The sequence below is a fragment of the Protomyctophum bolini genome (assembly GCF_963924005.1).
Source record: "Protomyctophum bolini genome assembly, chromosome: 16".
In the NCBI taxonomy this organism is placed as follows: domain Eukaryota; kingdom Metazoa; phylum Chordata; class Actinopteri; order Myctophiformes; family Myctophidae; genus Protomyctophum; species Protomyctophum bolini.
This window is the reverse complement of record NC_137877.1, coordinates 39,101,889-39,122,026: the sequence shown is the minus strand read 5'-3', so window position 1 is coordinate 39,122,026 and position 20,138 is coordinate 39,101,889. Positions and strand designations below refer to the sequence as shown.

The 20,138-nt window shown below is 44.9% G+C and overlaps 1 protein-coding gene across 1 annotated transcript in view; it reads right to left on the bottom strand.

The window, feature by feature from the left end:
- Positions 1-20,138, bottom strand: part of col4a2 (collagen, type IV, alpha 2) — an 87,699-nt gene that overhangs the window by 29,365 nt on the left and 38,196 nt on the right. The gene's annotated exons all lie outside the window — the stretch shown is intronic.

Below are 20,138 nucleotides of genomic sequence, written 5' to 3'. Positions count from 1 at the left end.
AGCATTACACTTGTTTACAAGAGGGTCTGTACCGTTTTCAATTCATCAAAACATTTAGAGACGTACAAATATCATCATAGAGGAGGTAAAAAGGGGAAAGAAACATATACAGCGAGGGGTAAAAGGATTGGGTGGGGGGGATTCAGGTTTTACAGGGGCCAGTTTTGAATTGCAGCCGTCCCTAGGTGCCCTTTGAGAGCAGTTTTGAAGGAGTCGAGGGATTTGCGATGTCTTAGCTGTTGGCACCCACAAAACATTATCGAAGATAAACGACAAAGTACATGACGAGGATGATCTGGTCCTGAGCTTTGTATTATTTAAAATATTTTTTATTGAACATTGTTTGGCAAACATGTACAGTATGTATAACCATTTCTTTTAAACATGTGCTCTTTGCTTTTTAATAGTTTGGTTTTGATTGTTTTGATCAGTTTTTGAGCCAGTAGGGGGAGACATTTATCTTGTTTTGGGGGAGGTAAAGTCTTGATTCATGTCACTCTGTGATCTCTACTTCCACCCAGTGGTTATGTAGTGACACATACATGTATGCCTGTCCAAAAGCCTGCAGGCGTGATGGCTAACAACACATATAGTAATAAGTGCTTGCAATTAGGCCGTAGTGTCACATCTCTTAGGAGTCGGACAAACCAAAAATAAAATATTTTAAATGTTTTAGGGGATGACCTTTTTGAAAATGTGTCCATTTTGGAATGGCTATTATTCACACGCTCTCTCTCTCTCTCTCTCTCTCTCTCTCAAACACACACACACACACACACACACACACACACACACACACACACACACACACACACACTGGCTAGCTGACTCACAAGGGGCTTGCGGCAGCGGCACCACCATCATTATATGGTTAGCTCGGTTCCTACGACTGCATGTTGATGATGTTAATTTCACGACGAGGCAGCCCGTCATTTCCTCTTTGGGTGAAGCGGTTCCTCTTTGGTCTTCAGAGTCGCGGTGCTGCTACAACTAGGCCTATATACAACAAACAACCCCCTCCAGCGCTGCTTGTGTTTATATGTACGCCTCAACATGCAGCCATGCATGCAGTCATAGGCAGGCACTGAGGCACACACACACACACACACACACACCCAGGCACACAATTAGATAAATAAAATATCTCACCGGATTCAAAACATCGCAGAGGTCCAATTGAAGGGACGTGGGCACTTAAACTTTAAGTATCCTTTAAGTCTTAAAGGATACCAAATGAAAAGGTAGGGGTGGAGACCTGCAGGGTTTGGTTCTTGGCCCGAGCTATCGTTCTCCCAACAAACACAACTGGCCATGTTTAACCCATTTTGGTGTTGTAAGCATTATGTTATGCTTTATAGCCATTTAAAAATAGCAGATCTACAAACTCATGCTATTTTAGAAAAATCGTGAAAATGTGCCTCAAATCTTATTATTACTTAGTGAACATTTTAACTCAAATCTTTGCTTCTGGGGAGGTCCCTGGAACAACATATTTTCAGATGGGTGGGGGGGGCATATTACATATAATTTTTGGGGTCCTTGACATGCAAATATTGAGCAGAAACATAAGGTTTTTCAGAAAACTGTCAGGATTTTGAAGAATTCTTTTCCAGGCCTAAATAGGTTTAGTGGGCAGGAAGCCTGGGCAGGGGAGCACATGCCGTGCATTCTCTATCACTGCACTAGTAACTCCTACACATTGGACTGTTGAGCAAGGAGCGGAACTGGGAGAGAAAGCGTGTTCCTCCACAAGCGTTATTATATGCCCTTCTGGTAAAACTCCTGCTATATCGGCTGAAAAGAAGCAGCTGCCTCCATGAGCTTGTTGTCACTTGTCACCATCTCCAAGACCAACCAGTCCAGTTATAGGCCTGACGTCGAAAAAAAAAATCATCTGAAAGAATATATATTCAAACTGATTTGTGCCGCATTTTTCACGATTTAAAAAAAATAGCAGACCTAAGTGGCGCGCTACGAGCTTGTAGATCTGCTTGTAGATCTGCCCCTCGGGGGCACAGGTCTCCACCAGTATTGATATTTGGATAGAATCTGAAGGACTAATATATTTAAAAGTTTTGCACTTTTAAATGGTGCTCGAAAAGGCATATACTTAGTTGACTGGAGTCCAGCAAGGCTCTATATTAGGTCCGCTATAGTATTTCCCTCTATACCAGATCTCTTCGACAAAAAAATAGCTGTTCTACAAGCTCACGACGCATCGCATGGTGAAGCGTTAAGAGCTTGCAGATCTGCTATTTGCTCTGGAAAGGGACCCTATAATAGGGTTTAAGTGCCAGTGATTTAGAGGAGATGGAGAGCAGAGGAGACGCTGCAATCTCAAGGGTGGAAGGAATGGAGAGAGAACATAGTCGGAGAAGCGCTAGGGGAAGGGAGGAGGGGGTGCTTGAAGGAAGGGGGTGTGCTTGAAAAGACGGAGGGTCAAGAAATACGTGAGTTCAACGATAGCATGGGAAACGCTTGCGTGGTTCTGGGAGCTCGCGGGGGTGTGTGTCAGCCCATGGTGACCCCCCCAAACCCCCCCCGGGGGGGGTTTGGGGGGGTCTGCACAGTGACAGCATTTACTGTGAGAACCAACAAACACAGTCATGTTTGTGTCCCCAGACAGAGTTGTTCCCCGGCCCGGGGGGCCATGATGGTTGATATGATGAAACCAGAGCCAAAAGGAGGTCCTGGGGGTGATGCGGAGGAATTAATGAAAACCACTGAGAGCCTCTTAAAACAATGTCAGGCAACAATTCAAACAAGCCCACTGACAACAAATCACTGTCGGATGCAGCAGGATGCAGATGACGCGGAAAATAGAAATGCACTCATACCTGACACTCTTGTGTGTGCGTGTGCGCGCGTGCGTGCGTGCGTGGCGTGCGCGGTAGGCAGGGCTTTGTCTGGGTGGCTTTCTGGAGCAAGTATGTGTTTTGTCTCCGTTTCAACCTTAAGCCTGCAGCTGTTTCAACGAAGAACAGACAACAGACAGACAACGTACTATACGGCTCTGTCATGGCGGCCCAAGTATAAAGCTGTTCTGGGAAAGAACCAATGATATGTACCACTGAATCTGAAGCGTGTACACAAGCAGCCCTTCTCCATATTATAGTCCCGTCTCATGAGGCCGTTTAGAGATGACATGCATCAGCTTGTGTTTGTCATTAACCTCAGCCACGTTATATTAATCAAACTTAAGCCTAATTGATTTCTCAGTGATAAATTATCCTGTTAAAATAAAAAATAAAATTGCTATAATTCAGGAAGATATACTGTGTGAGTGTGAGAGAGAGATGGACTATCGTATATGGGAATTATCGCGCGCGTGCGTGCGTGTCTCTGTCCAAGCCTGTATAAATGCATGAGAGATTGCCGTCTGGAGCGGCTGCGTTGGTATGTGGTGCGACTGACTGCGCTGTATCTTTCTGCGTGGCTGGAACAGTGGACTGATAGAGACCATTCCTCATGCGAGGGCTGATAACGGGGCCAGTTGTTTGTTGTGTGTGTGTGTGTGTGTGTGTGTGTGTGTGTGTGTGTGTGTGTGTGTGTGTGCGCGTGTGTGTGCCATGCACGCCACGCGGAGGTGCGCAGTTGAACCGCTGCCAGCTGCAATGTTGCCGCCCGCGGGGGTTACTTACAATCTGTATCAAGAGGATCATCTGCCTATACCTACACAGAACAGAGCAGTTTATATGCTTCTCTATTTAAATAGCGGAGCATGTCCCCCTCTGTCTCCCATCCTCCCCCCCCCCCACACTATAGGCCTCCTCTCTCTCTCTCCAAAATGGAAACCTCCCTTCAGGTCAGGACTCCCCCACACACACACACACACACAACACCGTCACTTCTTCTATACACTTATAATTGCTATACTCTTCCACATCCTCACTTCCTCCCATACATTGTCACTCCCCCGCTCTTATCTTCCCCACAGCACTTCCACCCCACGCTTCCTCTTCCACCATCAGCCCAAGGCTTCCCACAGAACCCCTCGGGACTTAATTCTCACCTCCCTTTTCTGTGTCTTATCTCCATTTATCCTCTTTTTGTCTCTTTCTGTCTGCATGCCCCCTCTCTCTCTCTCTCTCTCTCTCTCTCTCTGTGTCTTTACAAGCCCAGAGAATGGGGCCCATTAAGTTGTGTCTCAACGACGTATCAGCCCACCACAGCTTGTTGAGAAAAGCTAAACGTTGACGAAAAGTTGACGCCCACCACCAGAGATCGAGATCGAAAGGTGAAAAGGTTGGAGAGATTAAACGGGCACGAAATGGTGTTGGAGATAGTCAAGGGAGTGCGTTACAAATGGGCCCCTCTTATCTACACTTTGCATCTGCTAAAAAGGTGTCTAAATCAACCGTGGCATCGTAAACCAAAGCCAAGAAATGCCTCGTTGAGTTACAATATAGTATCTTCAGACACGTGTTTGTGTGTGAGCGAGCGTGCACGGTATAAGCACACACAATCACACGAGCGCTGTACAAAAAAAAAAAACAGTGCCTGCCTGCCGCTAAAAGGTGTTTTCCGGGACAGAGATGTATTATAGAGACATGGAGAAGGAACTATAGGAGAGTGAGAATATACATTTTGACACAACCTCCTAAAATTCAACACCTGCATAAACAGAGAACCTATAAAATTGATCGGAGGAATGCCCGCTCTTCAAACATCTTCCTGGTGTTTGGATCATATACAGGACTATTGGTGTGTGTGGGTGTGTGTGGGTGTGTGTGTGTGTGTGTGTGCGCACGCGCAGGCAACCGGGCACATGTGTGCATGCAAGTTCACCTCACTCTGTCTTTGAAGGCTGTTCATGACTTTAGCAGACTACCGGTATATGCAGCGTAATAAAAGATAACCGTGCTGCCCTAGCTCTCTAGGTCGTCCTCAGACGAGCCCTCCATTGTCGTTTCCAGTCATCCCGGTTCTCCATATACATCTGGCCAGTTCGTTGGTACTTTGAGCTCCTGCGTCGTTCTTGAGTACATCCACGTATGTTAGCGTTGGGGACGTCCTCGTGACCGGTGCCCGTGTGTTGGTTTCCCACAGCACCAAGTTTTCTGGCTGGCAGCTCTTGGTGTCTTTGTGGCAGTGTGTCCTGCTATAGTCTCATTCTCCTGGCTGCTATTTTCTGGCTCATTCCATGGGCATTCCATCATACAGATTTGTGTTGGTAACATGTGTGCTCTTATTGATGTTGAGTATACTGCACGCAACATTCTGGTGTATAGCACCCGTCGAGAGACTTCTGCAGGGTTGGCCTCAAGGTCCAGCATTCACTGGACATTAGCCGTGTCTTTTTTTTAGGTATAACTACCTGCGTTCGTTCATTGTTGTTTTTCATCATTCCCTCTCCGAGAGGAGGCTCACGTACGTCATCCCCTTTTAACCTCGTAGCTCCATAATGTGCTACGACCAGCCGTCAAATCAGTAGCAGTCAAATCTAATAACGAGGAAACGCGAGGAAGAAAGAAAGGCACCCGAGGGAAAGGCAGCATAGGTAGACTGGAACTAAGTAACTTCTGATTGGAGGTCAGTATAGAGGTCCCTCCGTGATTTAATCTCTCCAGCGTGGTTGGCATCTATCCTCTCTCCATACCGTTCCCTCCCACCACCACCCTAAATGTACAACACGGCCATACTGTATATGGCCTGACTGTGCTTTGTGCAATCACTTCTATAGCTTTCATTTCTATTTTCATTTTTCCTAACATAGCCAGCCATGCTGGACTGAAGAGAAACAGGCAACCTAGAGGTATGCATATATATAGTCGGGCCGTGTTTGGCATCGTCGGCACCCTCTGGTGGAAGCAGAAAAATCAGACCCATCTGAAGTGAGCTGTATACTGTACTGTGCTGTGCTGTGCTGTACTGTACTGTACTGTACTGTACTGTACTGTACTGTACTGTACTGTACTGTACTGTACTGTACTGTACTGTACTGGCGCTCCTCCCTGGCCTGTCTGTGACACTTGGTGGTGAACAAACGCTATAACGCTATTTTTGAGCTCGGACACACAGCCAGGGACAGACCCAGCCAGTCACACAACACCACACATGGCTGTCTATAGGAGTGGTTGCACCACTCAAAAAGTGACTGTATGTACACACAAACAGCAGTTTAGCATTACAATGATGGCTCAATTGTTACAATTTGAGGAAAAATATACAAAATTGAGAATAAATGAATAGAGACGGGGATGATGGATTGATAGATAGACCGCTGCCCCACCCACACATACTGTATACACGCATCTATAAACGTATCGATGCAGTGAAGCAGACATTGGCACAGTTTTCATCTACTTTATGTGGGCCTATAAACCGTATGTGTGGCTCTTGCCAAAATGGCAATTTCAACAGGCAAGTTTCTTTTGTTAGTTATAGTTTTAAAATGTGCGTAATATACTGTAGTGCAATTGGACATTTTTGATCAATAGTTGTCTATAAGTAACGTAAAGTAAGTAGCGAATTAAGTAATTAACCCATTCTGAACGGGAACCCGTTTTGGTGTTAGCATCATGTTATGCTTTAGCTATTGAAAAATAGCAGATCTACAAGCTCATAGCGCGCCACCGAGTGGCGCGCTACGAGCTTGTAGGTCTGCTATTTTTGAATAATCGAAGAACGACTGAATTAAAAAAAAATCTGATCTCAGGTCAGAATGGGTTAATCAGACCAGTGTGTGTCCAGTGGAAACCTCGTATGAATCTGATCTCAGGTCAGAATGGGTTAAGGCTTGAAAATACTTTTGTGTGCAATATTGCATTATACATGATGCAGTGTCATCATTTGCTAAGTGGAAATCATCACTCAAAAGGGGAGTTGTTGACAGGGGTGTCACCAGCGTTGCCATGGCGAACACAGGAAGCACGGATCAACCACGCCTGTGCGGTCAACAATGCTCCACATTCCACAACTCTGTACACTGCCAAAATCATCCCGTGTTCATTTAACTTCATTTTACACCCTCGGAGTTCAATTGAAAATGAGTAAAAAAAAAAGGAAAAAAAAGTATTTTACTGTACATTGCGTACATATACATGTACATGAACAGGCATGTACTTTCAATGTACACAAACATAAGAAACCATAAGGAAACCAGACACGAACATTCTGTTCTATATGTCTTCTAAACTGTTTTCTGAAAAACCTCATGTTTCTATGTCAGTTGGTGCTCAACCTTTTTCATGTCAAGGACCGGCCAGAATGATCTGTATTTGGCTGCGGACCTCTGACAATATGTTGTTCCAGGAAGCAACGATCTGAGTTAAAAAACATTCGCTCTGAAAGAATATTATATATTCAAAGATTTGCGCCACATTTTCAAGATTTTTCAAAAATAGCAGATCTACAAGCTCGTAGCGCGGCACTCGCACTATACGAGCTTATAGGTTCCCGCCCAGAATGGGTTAAAACCCAAGGCAGTGAAACATTCCCCATCCCACAGACTAATCACTGCTGTCAGAATTATCTGTCTGGATCTCCGAAGAAGAGCTATATATTTTCAGACTAATGATCACGCTTATCATCATGCGTATTTGATTAATTCTGCGTGGGTTTCATCATGGACTCCGGGGTCAACGCGAAAGCCATGAGTCCCTCACAACACAGCCTACTGTACTGTACGTCTAAAGTCAACCAGTCGCTCTCCTCTACAGGAGATAAAAATCTTGAAACAACAGACTAAATGAGAGGGAGGGGCAGACAGATGGACAGGTGGCCATAAGTAAAGTCAAAATGTGTCACCAGGCAGGCTTCTACCCGGCGCAAGACATTGCTTAAGGGGCAGCATTTGTACACCCAGCACTGCCGTTGTTTTGATACCAATTAAATGGTTTTACGCACACACCGTAGAGTAGACAGTCTAAATAGGGTTCTAAAAGCAGTGGTGGAAAAGTGTTCAAAATGTGTACAAAATCTATTGAAAATAGCAGATCGGCTATTTTCAAATTGCCAAAATGTATAGCGTTGGAGTGGTTAACGTATGTTGTTTTCTAATCAAAATTAAAATCGCCAAAGTGAATAGTAACTAAAGTTTTCAAATAATTGCAGTACAAACTTTGGCTCTGAGATGTAGTGGAGTAGTAAAAGTAAAAGTACTGGAAATTGTAAATACTCAAGTAAAGTATAAATACCTTAAAATTGTACTGAAGTACAGTACTTAAGTAAAAGTACTTAGTTACTTTCCACCACTGGACATTGCTAAGGGGCAGCATTTTTACACCCAGGGCCAGCACTGCCGTTGTTTTGATACCAGTTAAACGGTTTTACGCCCATACCGTAGACGGTCTACAGTAATTAGGGTTCTAAAAGAGAGATCTGCTATAGCAGCCCCCTAGTATTGTGTGACCTTGCGACAACACGTGTCGAGCCTGTGTGTATCCCCAGGTCAATGCAGTGTTTCCTGTGTGAAACCCGGTATTATAAAACGTTGCAGTTTTATAACACGTATAGTTTTATAGTCGCAGTTTATTAACACAGGAGAGAGGAGAGGAAAAGGGAACCGAATAGGAGGAGGAGAGAAGAAGGGATTATAAAACGTGAGAGGGATTGTAAAAAGTGCAATAAAAACGCCTCCCTCTCTCTCTCTCTCTGCGTTGGATCTGGCAACTGGTGTGTCTGGGTTTTATATCCCATCTCGACTCACCTCATCAGTGTGGCAAAGGCGCGTGCAGCTGGGGCAGCTGGGACGCACACAGATATGCATGACCACATACAAATGCAATTGAGTGAGAAGGTGTGCGATGACTTAAGATGCTGACAGGATAATTACTCTTCTCCTCTCTCCTAAATAAACCATGTCTTAGTAACCAGAACCAAATATCCCCACAACAATGGCGTTATTTAAAATCACAAATATATAAAACATTGTATACATAAAGTAAGCCAGAGTCACAGCTGTCGGCCTGTGAGGGAAGTTGTGAGGACCATTTCGGTCGCATTTTTTTCTGTTGTATAGGTGACAGGCATGGCGAGCAGACATACCTTGTCTATATACCCCTAGACAACAGCGACTTGAACTGAAACACTGAACAGAAAAAGGTACTTAAAATTGCTCTAAAGGTGCAGGAGGATAACTTAACAACTCCATAATGAGATCCAGATCGAAGCACATGGGTGGGAAGCAGCTTTTGTCGGTCTGTCCTCCCAAGTGTACTAAGGGTCTTTCTTCCTTTCTTTCTTTCTTTCTTTCTTCCCCCATCTGAAAATATGTTGTTCCAGGGAACCCCCCGAGATTTGATTTCAAACGTTGGCTCTGAAAGAATATATATTCAAAGATTTGCGCCACATTTTCACCATTTAAAAAAAATAGCAGATCTACAAGCTCGTAGCATGGCACTCTGTCTCTCGGTGCCATGCTACGAGCTTGTAGATCTGCTATTTTTCAATAGCTAAAGTATAACATAATGCTTAAAACACCAAAAGGGGTTAACTGAAAATGACTAAAACCAACCACCCGTATACCACTCTACATGTGTGGGTGTTCGTTTGCAGTCCAGACCCATTTACAAATGGCCCTTTCCTGATGTATAAATCTTATCCTGCATGGGCCCAATATCTCCTCTGGGAGGACGGGCCGCTATGGAATGACATACTAAGAGCAGGATGGGAAAACATCGACCAGTGAACCAACTACTGACCCCCAGAGACGAATAAAAAAATAAAAAAAATAAACAAATGTCCGGAAGCTCCCTCCGTCTGTCTGTCTGTCTGTCTGTCTGTCTGGCAAGCACGCACGCACGCACGCACGCACGGCAACTAGTGTGTCGTGTGTCGAATAGCCATATAGCTACAACTAGTGGTTGTTGCTGGCTGCAATGCTATCCCATTGGCTGAGAGGTCGGCTATAGAGTCAAAAAGTGTCTGGTTGCCCTGGAGAGACGAGGCAGCCAATCAGGACGATACGGTAGGTAGTCATTAGTCAATACAGCAGCCAATGAGAAAGATAGGTTGAGTGCGGGCATGAAAGCCAATCAGATAGAACATAGACCAGCTGTGCTTATACACAGCAGCTGGTAAAAAAAAAAAAAGAACACTGACAGGCGGGGGGGAGTTTGTGATAATAAATATTAATATTAAGAGATATGATAAATAAACATGGCATATTTAACGGTTACTCTAAAACTGAGATTTATTATTTTGGCTATACATCTATGGGAGAGAAAACAGAACATAAATGTAATAATCTTTACCGTAGCCGTTTAATGCACTCTCCCAAGGATACTGTATTCCCCCCCCCCCCCCCCCCCATAACAACTTTCCTCGTTGTCATGCGTACGGGTTATTTATTTCCGCCCTATATTTACTTTGCAGATCTGGATGCTGTCACAACCTACACTGTTAATATTGTTTAGTTTCAGCCTGTTAATATATATCCCCCTTGCTGCTGCACACGCAGTATATCGTCTCAGGAATAACACGGGAATCTAAACAGGATGGCGGAAGATGTCGGGAGGAAAGACTGATACCGTGTAAAGCATGAACGGCATCCTCTGATGTCACTATAGCATGTGACGACAGTGTTGGACAAGAAGCTCACATCCTCAGAGTCTTAACAGGCGGTCCAATAAGCCCAGACTGCCTAAGTATAGAGTTATACCTTTGAACAGCCACGGCACCGACCGCTGAGTTGCTTGTCATGAAAATCCACTTTTAAAACGGTGTAATCGCTTGTTGTATAGTGTTGAAAAGTATTCTAAGGTGCCGACCACAACAACAGACCGGACGGGGCGGCTTTTCCCATTGTAAACAACAGGGACTCAATTTCCCATAACCCTTTGCACGACCGGCGCGATGACGTCATCAAAACGTGTCTCTTATCCCATTCTGTCTGGTGGATTGCTCGTATGACTTAAAACTGATTAAAGAAAATGTGGATTAAACAATGAAAACATAACTCGGGCAACTCGCAAATCGCAGCGCAAGTGTTCTACAATTAACTAACTCGGGCAACTCGTGAATAGTAGTCAAAGTGTTTAAATTAATGTGGCCCACAGTGTCATGATGTGACACTCACATTATGAAATGATGCTGCCGTTGGTGAAGATGGTATAAGTTAGAGGAGTGGTTCTCAAACTCTTTTGTGTCAACGGACCCCCAAATTGACACCTATTAACCTGCGGGCCGCTATTTGTACGTCTCTAGCAGTCACTTTAGACCGTTTTCGTGTCAAGGACCCCCAGTATGACATGCATTAAGCCATTCTGACCTGAGACCAGATTCATACGAGGTTTCCACTGGACACACACTATGTCTGATCAACCCATTCTGACCTGAGATCAGATTCATACGAGGTTTCCACTGGACACACACTGGTCTGATTAACCCATTCTAACCTGAGATCAGATTCTAAAAATGTCAGTCGTTCTTCGATTTTTCAAAAACAGCAGACCTACAAGCTCGTAGCGCGCCACTCGGTGGCGCGCTATGAGCTTGTAGATCTGCTGTTTTTCAATAGCTAAAGCATAACATGATGCTGACACCAAAATGGGTTCCCGTTCAGAATGGGTTAAGCCACGGATGCCCATTTTAACGTCATTTCTGTCTCTGGGGACCCCAATTAATATTGTAAAATCAATGTTAATTTGGTTCTTATAACTATCATTTAGCCCCATGGGGACCCCCTGGAACTCCCTCAAGGACCCCTTGGGTTCCCTATGGACCCCAAATGCTGCCATAGACTCGCGACGCCCACCTAACCCTGGAGGTATAGTTTTATGCACACAAAGTGAACATTTGGTGAACATTGGTGAACATTGGTGCGCACATGTAATGTATTAAGCTATATGGCTATTCGACACAGCGCCATAATGATGACACAAGCATAATGGCCATTATTAATTCATATTACAGACAGGAACATATGCAGACAAGTGGAAAGGAGGAAAAAGCTTAAGGAAGGAATTCAGGGCATAGGAAACAAAGCGAGGGATGGCTAGAACATGAGTTTTCAACAAAAACTCCAATAAACTCTTTCTTTGACTCTATATACAAACTACACTAGTAGGAACCAGGCCCGAACAAGTTTCTCATGTTTCTCTCGTACACGCTTCCCAAAATAATCAACATCCTTTAGGCCTTAGGGGGGGCTTGGGTCTCCTCCGCCTGGAGCAGGACTAGAGGTTTAGGAAAGGGTCAGCAAGCTGGAGGAGGGAGAGAGAGGAGGTGTTCTCGACCGAATGCCCCGAGGAGAACTCGCAGAGTAAATAAACGTCTAGATGATGTTTAGATATCGAGGGGTTGTGTTTATAGATCTCTCTCTGGCTGGCGTTCGGAGGAGTCATCACAGCGTCTCCTCTCTTATCCGTCTACTTGGAAAAGCCGTCGTCACTGGCTCCGATACATCCTCCTCCATGACCACGTGGCGATGGAGGCGTCTGCACGTGACATCATCATCATCATCATACCCGGAACGTTATGCGGCCGGGAACGCCTATAATACGCCTATTTTCTCGGCCTTGACAGCCCAGTATACATCCAAACGGAAAAGTCCTATCTGATTGCATTAACCCATTCTGAACGGGAACTCATTTTGGTGTCAGCGTCATGTTATGCTTTAGCTATAGCAGATCTACAAGCTCATAGCGCGCCACCGAGTGGCGCGCTACGAGCTTGTAGGTCTGCTGTTTTTGAAAAATCGAAGAACGACTGACATTTTTAGAATCTGATCTCGGGTCAGAATGGGTTGATCAGACCAGTGTGTGTCCAGTGGAAACCTCGTATGAATCTGATCTCAGGTCAGAATTGGTTAAACAACATTAAACGACGTCAAACTGCACTTTTTGCCACCCGATTTTCCCATTCACTATTATGCAACGGTAAAGGGTCACACACACGTTTCGGCTATATCCAGCCTTCATCAGTGTCCTGCACTGATGAAGGCTGGATAACGGCCGAAACGTTTGTCTCCCGTCGAAAATGCAAAGAATAAATGACTGAAATGCAGTCTTGGTGTGTGTGCGACCCATTACCGTTATTTATATGAATTGATTTGAACGGGTAATGCACTTTTAAGTCAGAGCGCGGCGGTCACATGAAGAGTTATATCCACTCGCTATATGCAAAATGCGCATATAGCCTCTATTGGAGAGATCCTGAAGATGTGATGGAATAGGTTTCGAGAGGGCCGTCCGGGCCTCAAATTATGAAATATCTAATATTATTTCTTATAATTATGAAATATCTAATATAGACATGGTGAATGTTTGGAGAAGAGTTTATACATGAGGGCTGGCCAAGTGTAGCCAAGCAGCACATGCTGCCACATATACTGTAGGCGTTTGGCCTGACGGCATGCCGCGCGTTCGAGTCCCGTTCATGACGACCCGTCTCTCTCTCTCTCTCTCTCTCTCCCCTCTTTCCTGTCATTCTTCACTATTGATCTATCGATAAAGGCAAAAGGCCAAAAACAAATCTTTAAAAAAAAAGTTTACATGAGTCATGTCTATCCCAGAGACGAACTATTTCCCATCTCTCTACGCAACACAACACAACCCAACACAACCCAACACAGACACTTTGCAACAATGTTCTCAGCTAGTGCAACAACAGGCCCCCATGACTCACCCCCTCCCTCCCTTCCTTTCCTAAGTTTCCTTTTCCAAGTGGAAAGAGAAGGATGAAGTGACTAGAAGATGGGAGACAAACACCAGTTATTTGTTGTTGTCACTTCACTGTGTTTGTCATTGAAATCTGTCTGTCCTTGTTTAAACACACCCCTCTCAGAGTGTGCGCTCTGGTTGCCGTTAGGCTATAGTTTACATTAGAATTAACATGTTTAGACTATGTGATCATTTCGACTTAGTCTAGGGTTCGTGTGTGTACACACACGCACACACACACACGCACACACGCACGTGCTGTGTGAACCGATGACGGCATTCACAGGGAGAGAGAGAACGATAAAATGAGTACGTTAATATAGCGCTAATTATTATTATACTGCACTTTTTTACGTGTTAAAGATCAACACTCCGGGGGAATCACGTTCAGACTGAGATCGGCACAGCCTCGGCCCTCCAGCCTTAACCCATTCTGACCGGGCACCCATTTTGGTGTTAGCATCATGTTATGCTTTAGCTATTGAAAAATAGCAGATCTACAAGCTCATATCGCGCCACCGAGTGGCGCGATACGAGCTTGTAGGTCTGCTATTTTTGAAAAATCGAAGAGCGACTGATATTTTTAAGAATCTGATCTCAGGTCAGAATGGGTTAATCAGACCAGTGTGTGTCCCGTGGAAACCTCGTATGAATCTGATCTCAGGTCAGAATGGGTTAATTCCCCCGGAGGAGTTCCTTTCGTCTGACACCTGTGATATTGCCTCACGTTGCAGGAATGACACGTCTGGGGTTCCAAAGCACATGTGTGTCTAAACAGAACCCAGCTGCACATGCGTGTGTTGTGTGCATGTGTGCGTGTCTACAATCCCATGGTGACATTAACCCATTTTGGGTGGGAACCCCCTTTTGGTGTTATAGCATCATGTTATGCTTTAGCTATTGGAAAAATAGCAGATCTACAAGCTCAGAGCTTGTATAGGTCTGCTATTTTTGAAAAATCAAAGAACCGCTGACACAGAAACATATAGCTTTTTCAGAAAACTGTCCGGATGTATAGAAGACATTTTTAGAATCTGATCTCAGGTCAAAATGGGTTAATAACCGCTATTATGAGGCAATTACATCCTCTCATACTGTACAGGGAATACCCCAGGGCATTGTCTGCTCCTGTTTGTTATGTCCCCACACAAGACATGAGGCTCAATTTCCTCAAACTTTTAGCTACAGTATAATATGGCAAATATAGCGGTTCAAACGCTGCCCCGGAGCGAGCGAGCACACACACACACACACACACACACACACACACACACACACACACCATACTCCCATTATCTGCAAGGAGGAAGCAGTTGGAGCGAATGTTGGAAAAGATTTTGTGGCAAAGAAGTGTGAGAACGTTCCACTTGTTTAAAAGACACCATTGTCTCAATCTCAAATACCCACTTAACCCATTCTGACCGGGAACCCATTTTGGTGTTAGCATCATGTTATGCTTTAGCTATTGAAAAACAGCAGATCTACAAGCTCATAGCGCGCCACCGAGTGGCGCGCTACGAGCTTGTAGGTCTGCTATTTTTGAAAAATCGAAGAACGACTGACATTTTTTTTAAATCTGATCTCAGGTCAGAATGGGTTAATCAGACCAGTGTGTATGTCCAGTGGAAACCTCGTATGAATCTGATCTCAGGTCAGAATGGGTTAATTACAACGGGGCACTTTTTGATAGGTCACGGGGATCTCATCTCATCTTCGGGAACATTATTATTAACCCATTCTGGACGGGAACCCCTCTTGGGTGTTTTTAAGCATTATTATGTTATACTTCAGCTGTTGAAAAAATAGCAGATCTGCAAGCTCGTAGTACTTCTATTTACTGGTAATTTTGAAAAATCGTCAAAATGCGGCACAAATCTTTGAATATATTCTTTCAGAGCGAATGTTTTAACTCAAATCTTTTTTGCTTCTGAAGGGTTCCTGGAATAACGTATTTTCAGATGGGGGGTCGGTCGGCGGCCAATTACATATATTTTGGGGTCCTTGACTTATTGAAATATTGAGCATCACTGATACAGAAACATGAGGTATTTCAGATTAAAAAAAGAATATTCAACGTCAGTCCTAAATGAGTTAATGTTGGGTATACCCGGGGCCAAATCTTAATGTTAATTTAATTCCAAAGATTAAAATGGAACCAAATGGACCTGACGATGACCTCGTAGAGTCGCGGTTAAAAAAAAGACTTGAAAGTCGGCGACATCATGGTCTAATACCCAGCTGTGATGGCATTATCGCAGTCCCTTTTCTCTCGTAACGCTATAGAACTGAAGCCCCGCTGAGTGACATGGAGTCCAGCCAATAACATTGCACTTAGGGAATCGCCATGTATAATCCTACAGTATGTTGGCCCATAAATCTGTTTTTTTCTTTCCCGCCAGCCGACCCGTTCCAGATGTTCCCATGCAGCCCACACAGCCCAGTTGATCTTAATTGAAATAATACCATTCTGGAAAACATTTCATTTTCCCACATTTTGGGGGATTCATTCAGCGCCGCCTATATTCCCACTAGTCCAGCTGGCGTGGGCATCCAAGGTTATACAGTTAGCCTCTGTCCCAGGTTTTACTCATCTTGCGAAGAGAAAAGCCTGGTCACAACCTAAAGGCAGAGACGCTATCGGCGGAAGTGTCGGTTCCGGGAATATCCGAAAAATGTATTTCCCCTGGATATGATATTATTCACTTATTATGATATTAAACACTTGTTTAATTCTGATTTGTATAAAGCATCAACGTCATTTCCTTGAGCGGTATATACTTCTGCCAAAATCCTGCAAACTTCCGCCCCAAAACAAATGATCTTCTAATCTACACCTTAGGTCTTTGCCCAGCGTGGGTTACAGTTGCAAGAGAGGAAATCAGGACAAAGGCCCTTGTGTGTAGTAGCGGTGGATGCAGATTAGCTGACTCATCGTGTGATTATCGTGTGAATTCGTAATATCCCCGTGTTAATTGAAGTCTGATTGTATACTAATTGCATTGGATTTGCACATTCATCATGCGTTTACAAGGATACCTCTGAACAACTGACGACTTGACTGCAGTGCAGCGAGCAGATCACATCAATAACTTTGCTTTCCTCATTTCCTGGGAATGTTTGAAGATGCTCAGACACAGAGACGAACGAGGCCCTGTAATGTGACCCTCTTATTGATTTTTGGGGGAAAAAAGAAAACTATTTAACTATCTACAGTGACATTTACTGTCACCGCTATAACGTTCTGCGGCAGAAAGGCCTGTCAATCATTGCCATGCCCTGCAGAGAGAGAACCAGCTGTATACTGCAAAACGTGCCTTTCTGGAGAAGGTGGAGAGGTATACTGGGGTGGGAGATAAATGGTGAGCGCATTAACGTCGCTATAATTGTTTCCTCTGCAGCTTGCAGAAGCAGCTATAGGCCTCTCTGGCTGCTCCTTTTTTCTCCCACAGCCATGCCCTGCATGGTGATGGGGAACACATGGCGTATTGCTGCTGCCTGTGACCCACACCGCTCTGGTCAACATTCTTTCTACTATGGCCCTGACGAGGCCTCTCTCTCTACGGGCCCAACATTCCCCCTGACCACCACAGACCTCAAACCCCCATGTATATACGCCAGCGGAAGAGGAAAAACATTAACACCTTATACCTATAGCTGACCTAGGTGTTGTGGGAATATCAGTATTTATGTGTGTGTTGTCTTCGAATGAGAGAGAGAGAGAGCACGAGAGAGAGCGCAACGACGAGGCTGAGGTGAGGAGAGGGCAGGGAAGTGGAATGGAATGATTTGTGTGGAAAAACAAAAACAAATGAATTGCACCGTTAATTTCAGGTATTTACTGGATAATTTTACGAGAGAGAGAGAGAGAGGGTGGGCACTGGCAACTCCTGTGAAATGTTTTGGGAAAACATTTGAAGCGAGGGAACTACCTACTACACACAGCACGTTGCTATATGCTATTACTGTATATGGCCTCCCTGAAGTGTGTCTTAAGCTCAAAGTCACGACGCTTGATTTTCACTTGTGTGCCGGTGTCTCACACTGAAAACAACAGATCTGTGAGATATGTGAGCTTTATAGACGTATCTTTAATCTTCTCTTTTCCGTTAGATACGCTGTCTCTCTCCACACCATGTGCCCTCCCTCGTTGACGATAAGAAAATGGCAAATCAAATATTATACAAATGTATATAGCGCACTTTATCCAAGCTGCTTTACAGTGATTGTGCATTAGCATTCACCCATTCACACACGTTCGGGCATCTGGTTAGTATGCCTCTCGGGCGTCTCCCTATAGGGAGGTCCTTGAGGCACACGTCCCACTGGGAGGAGACCCCCGGAGCAGACCAAGGCGCAGTTGGAGGAAGCGCATCATCGACTCACTGGCCTTATAGAACGTCTCGGAATCCCGCCAGGAGGAAGTCACACTAATGTTGCTCTGGAGAGGGAGGTCTGGAGCTCTCTGTTGCCCCCGCGACCCGACTACGGATAAGCGGTTGAAGATGGTTGGATGGACACACACATTCATAACACCGATGGCGCCGGAGGAAACCAATGCGAGGCAACCTGCTCATCGTGAGCTTGCTCAAGGACACTTCGACACTAACTCTGGGGGAGCCGGGGATAAAACTGGTTCCCAGTCGGCCGGTCTACCCGTGAGCCACTGTCGCCTAACACATAGTCACTGGATGGATGCTTTCAAGACACCAGGATCTGGCCGACTGTAAACATAATTATTCATGTCCCTTTTAGTTTTCACCATCACTGATATACAACTGCACTTTTATCTCCTTTGCTGCTCGAAGTTGATGGAAAGGATCACAGTGGTGTAGAAGACAATGGGACGGACGGACATTGTGAACTGTTGGTTACAGAATATGTCATGCCAAGACTGTGTGTGGCATGCGTATAGTCATACATGTGCATACACACACATAATGCACACATGCAGAGTGCATGTGGCGTCCTTTAAAAAAGAGATGCTATACTCTGTCTGCATGTCCACACAAACAATAGCCCTCTTGTCCTTAAAAAGTGCCGTCTTTACATGAAAGTGAGGCACTTAATGGTCTCTTAAAGCTGAACCAGAGATGGGTGTGTGTGTAGGGGTGGAAGGGTCAAACTGCATGGATGAAAGAAAAGAGAGAAAAAAAGACAAGGAAAGTGGAAGGAGAATTTATTTTTACTCTAGCCGACGATGTCACTGGAGAAATATGATCTTGGGATTTTCGTGTGTGTGTGTGTGTGTGTGTGTCCAAACTAGACTTGGAGGGTGTGATAAAAAGGGGCCTCTATAACCTTGTCAAAGTGCAGGAAGATTCAACACCCCTGTCGAGGACAATACAAGTTATAAGTCACATGTGCGCACGCACGCACATGAGAGAGAAACAAAAGTACTGCACTCTTTGCTCCTGACTGCTAACAGGAATGCTTTCATTTCAAGGCCCTTTGTAACTTTTATTTTTAATAACATATTTTCTTTTTGCGTTTTCTGCCTGGGGAGAGAGGGAGGGAGGGGGAGGGGGGGGGGGCACACACACACAAAGGGAAGGGCCGTCGAGATCGGGAGTCGAACCCACGGCACGCCGTCAGGCTGCGGCTCTGCAGCCCAGGTGCCCAGACGGTTGAGCTAACCGTCCAGGCCCCTTTGTAACTTGTTAAAAAACATCGCTATTGTCTCTTGTACTCTCCTCTGCAGCTGACTGACCGTGTCAATCTTTATTTTTTCTTTCTTTTTTTAACAAACCGAGACCAGAAGAGAAATGCAAAGCAAATAAATTGTGTGAGGCGTCTTACGTGAGTTCTCTTTTTAACGAGCTATAGTTAAGAGTTTGTATTTCTTCTACTTTGCCGTCGAGGGGGCTCACCATGACTTTGAACAGAATTGGGTCAGACTGTTGCTGAGGCGCCTTTAAAATCCCCTGAGCCTGAGCAGAGGTCGACGGCAATGTGCTAATTTCCCCCCACGTCTGCCATATGCTGGGGTGCACATTCACACAGACGCACACACACACACACACACACACACACACACACACACACACACACACACACACACACATTCATACACATGCGCACAGCTGTTCGTTGTCTGTCTACTAAGCATCTCTTGTCAGGTTTTTTTTTTTGTATTTGTTATTGTCGAACAGCTTTCCAACATCGACCCACTGCACAGAGGGGCTGATCCCAACTGTCCATCCCTCCTGGCCATTCCAAATTGTTAACACTTTGAGCGCTTTATATTAATGTAATGACATATAGGTTAAGACAGGTCTGCTACGGGTCTGCTCAGGAGGGGCGCGACAACGCAAGCGTGAAGAAAAAAAAGCTAAACGGGATCGAAGTCTGGTGCGTCGCGGGCGTGTGCACGTATAACGAGCACGCGCGCAAACAAATTCACGGGACTGCGCTCACGTAAATACCGCGACTGCTCTCCATGAGTGCTCCGTGCGAAAACACAGGTGTCATTGAAAATGAACTATATCGCTTCACGTTTGAACGGCTAGTGATAGTGGCAGGCTTGCACCCTCCCTC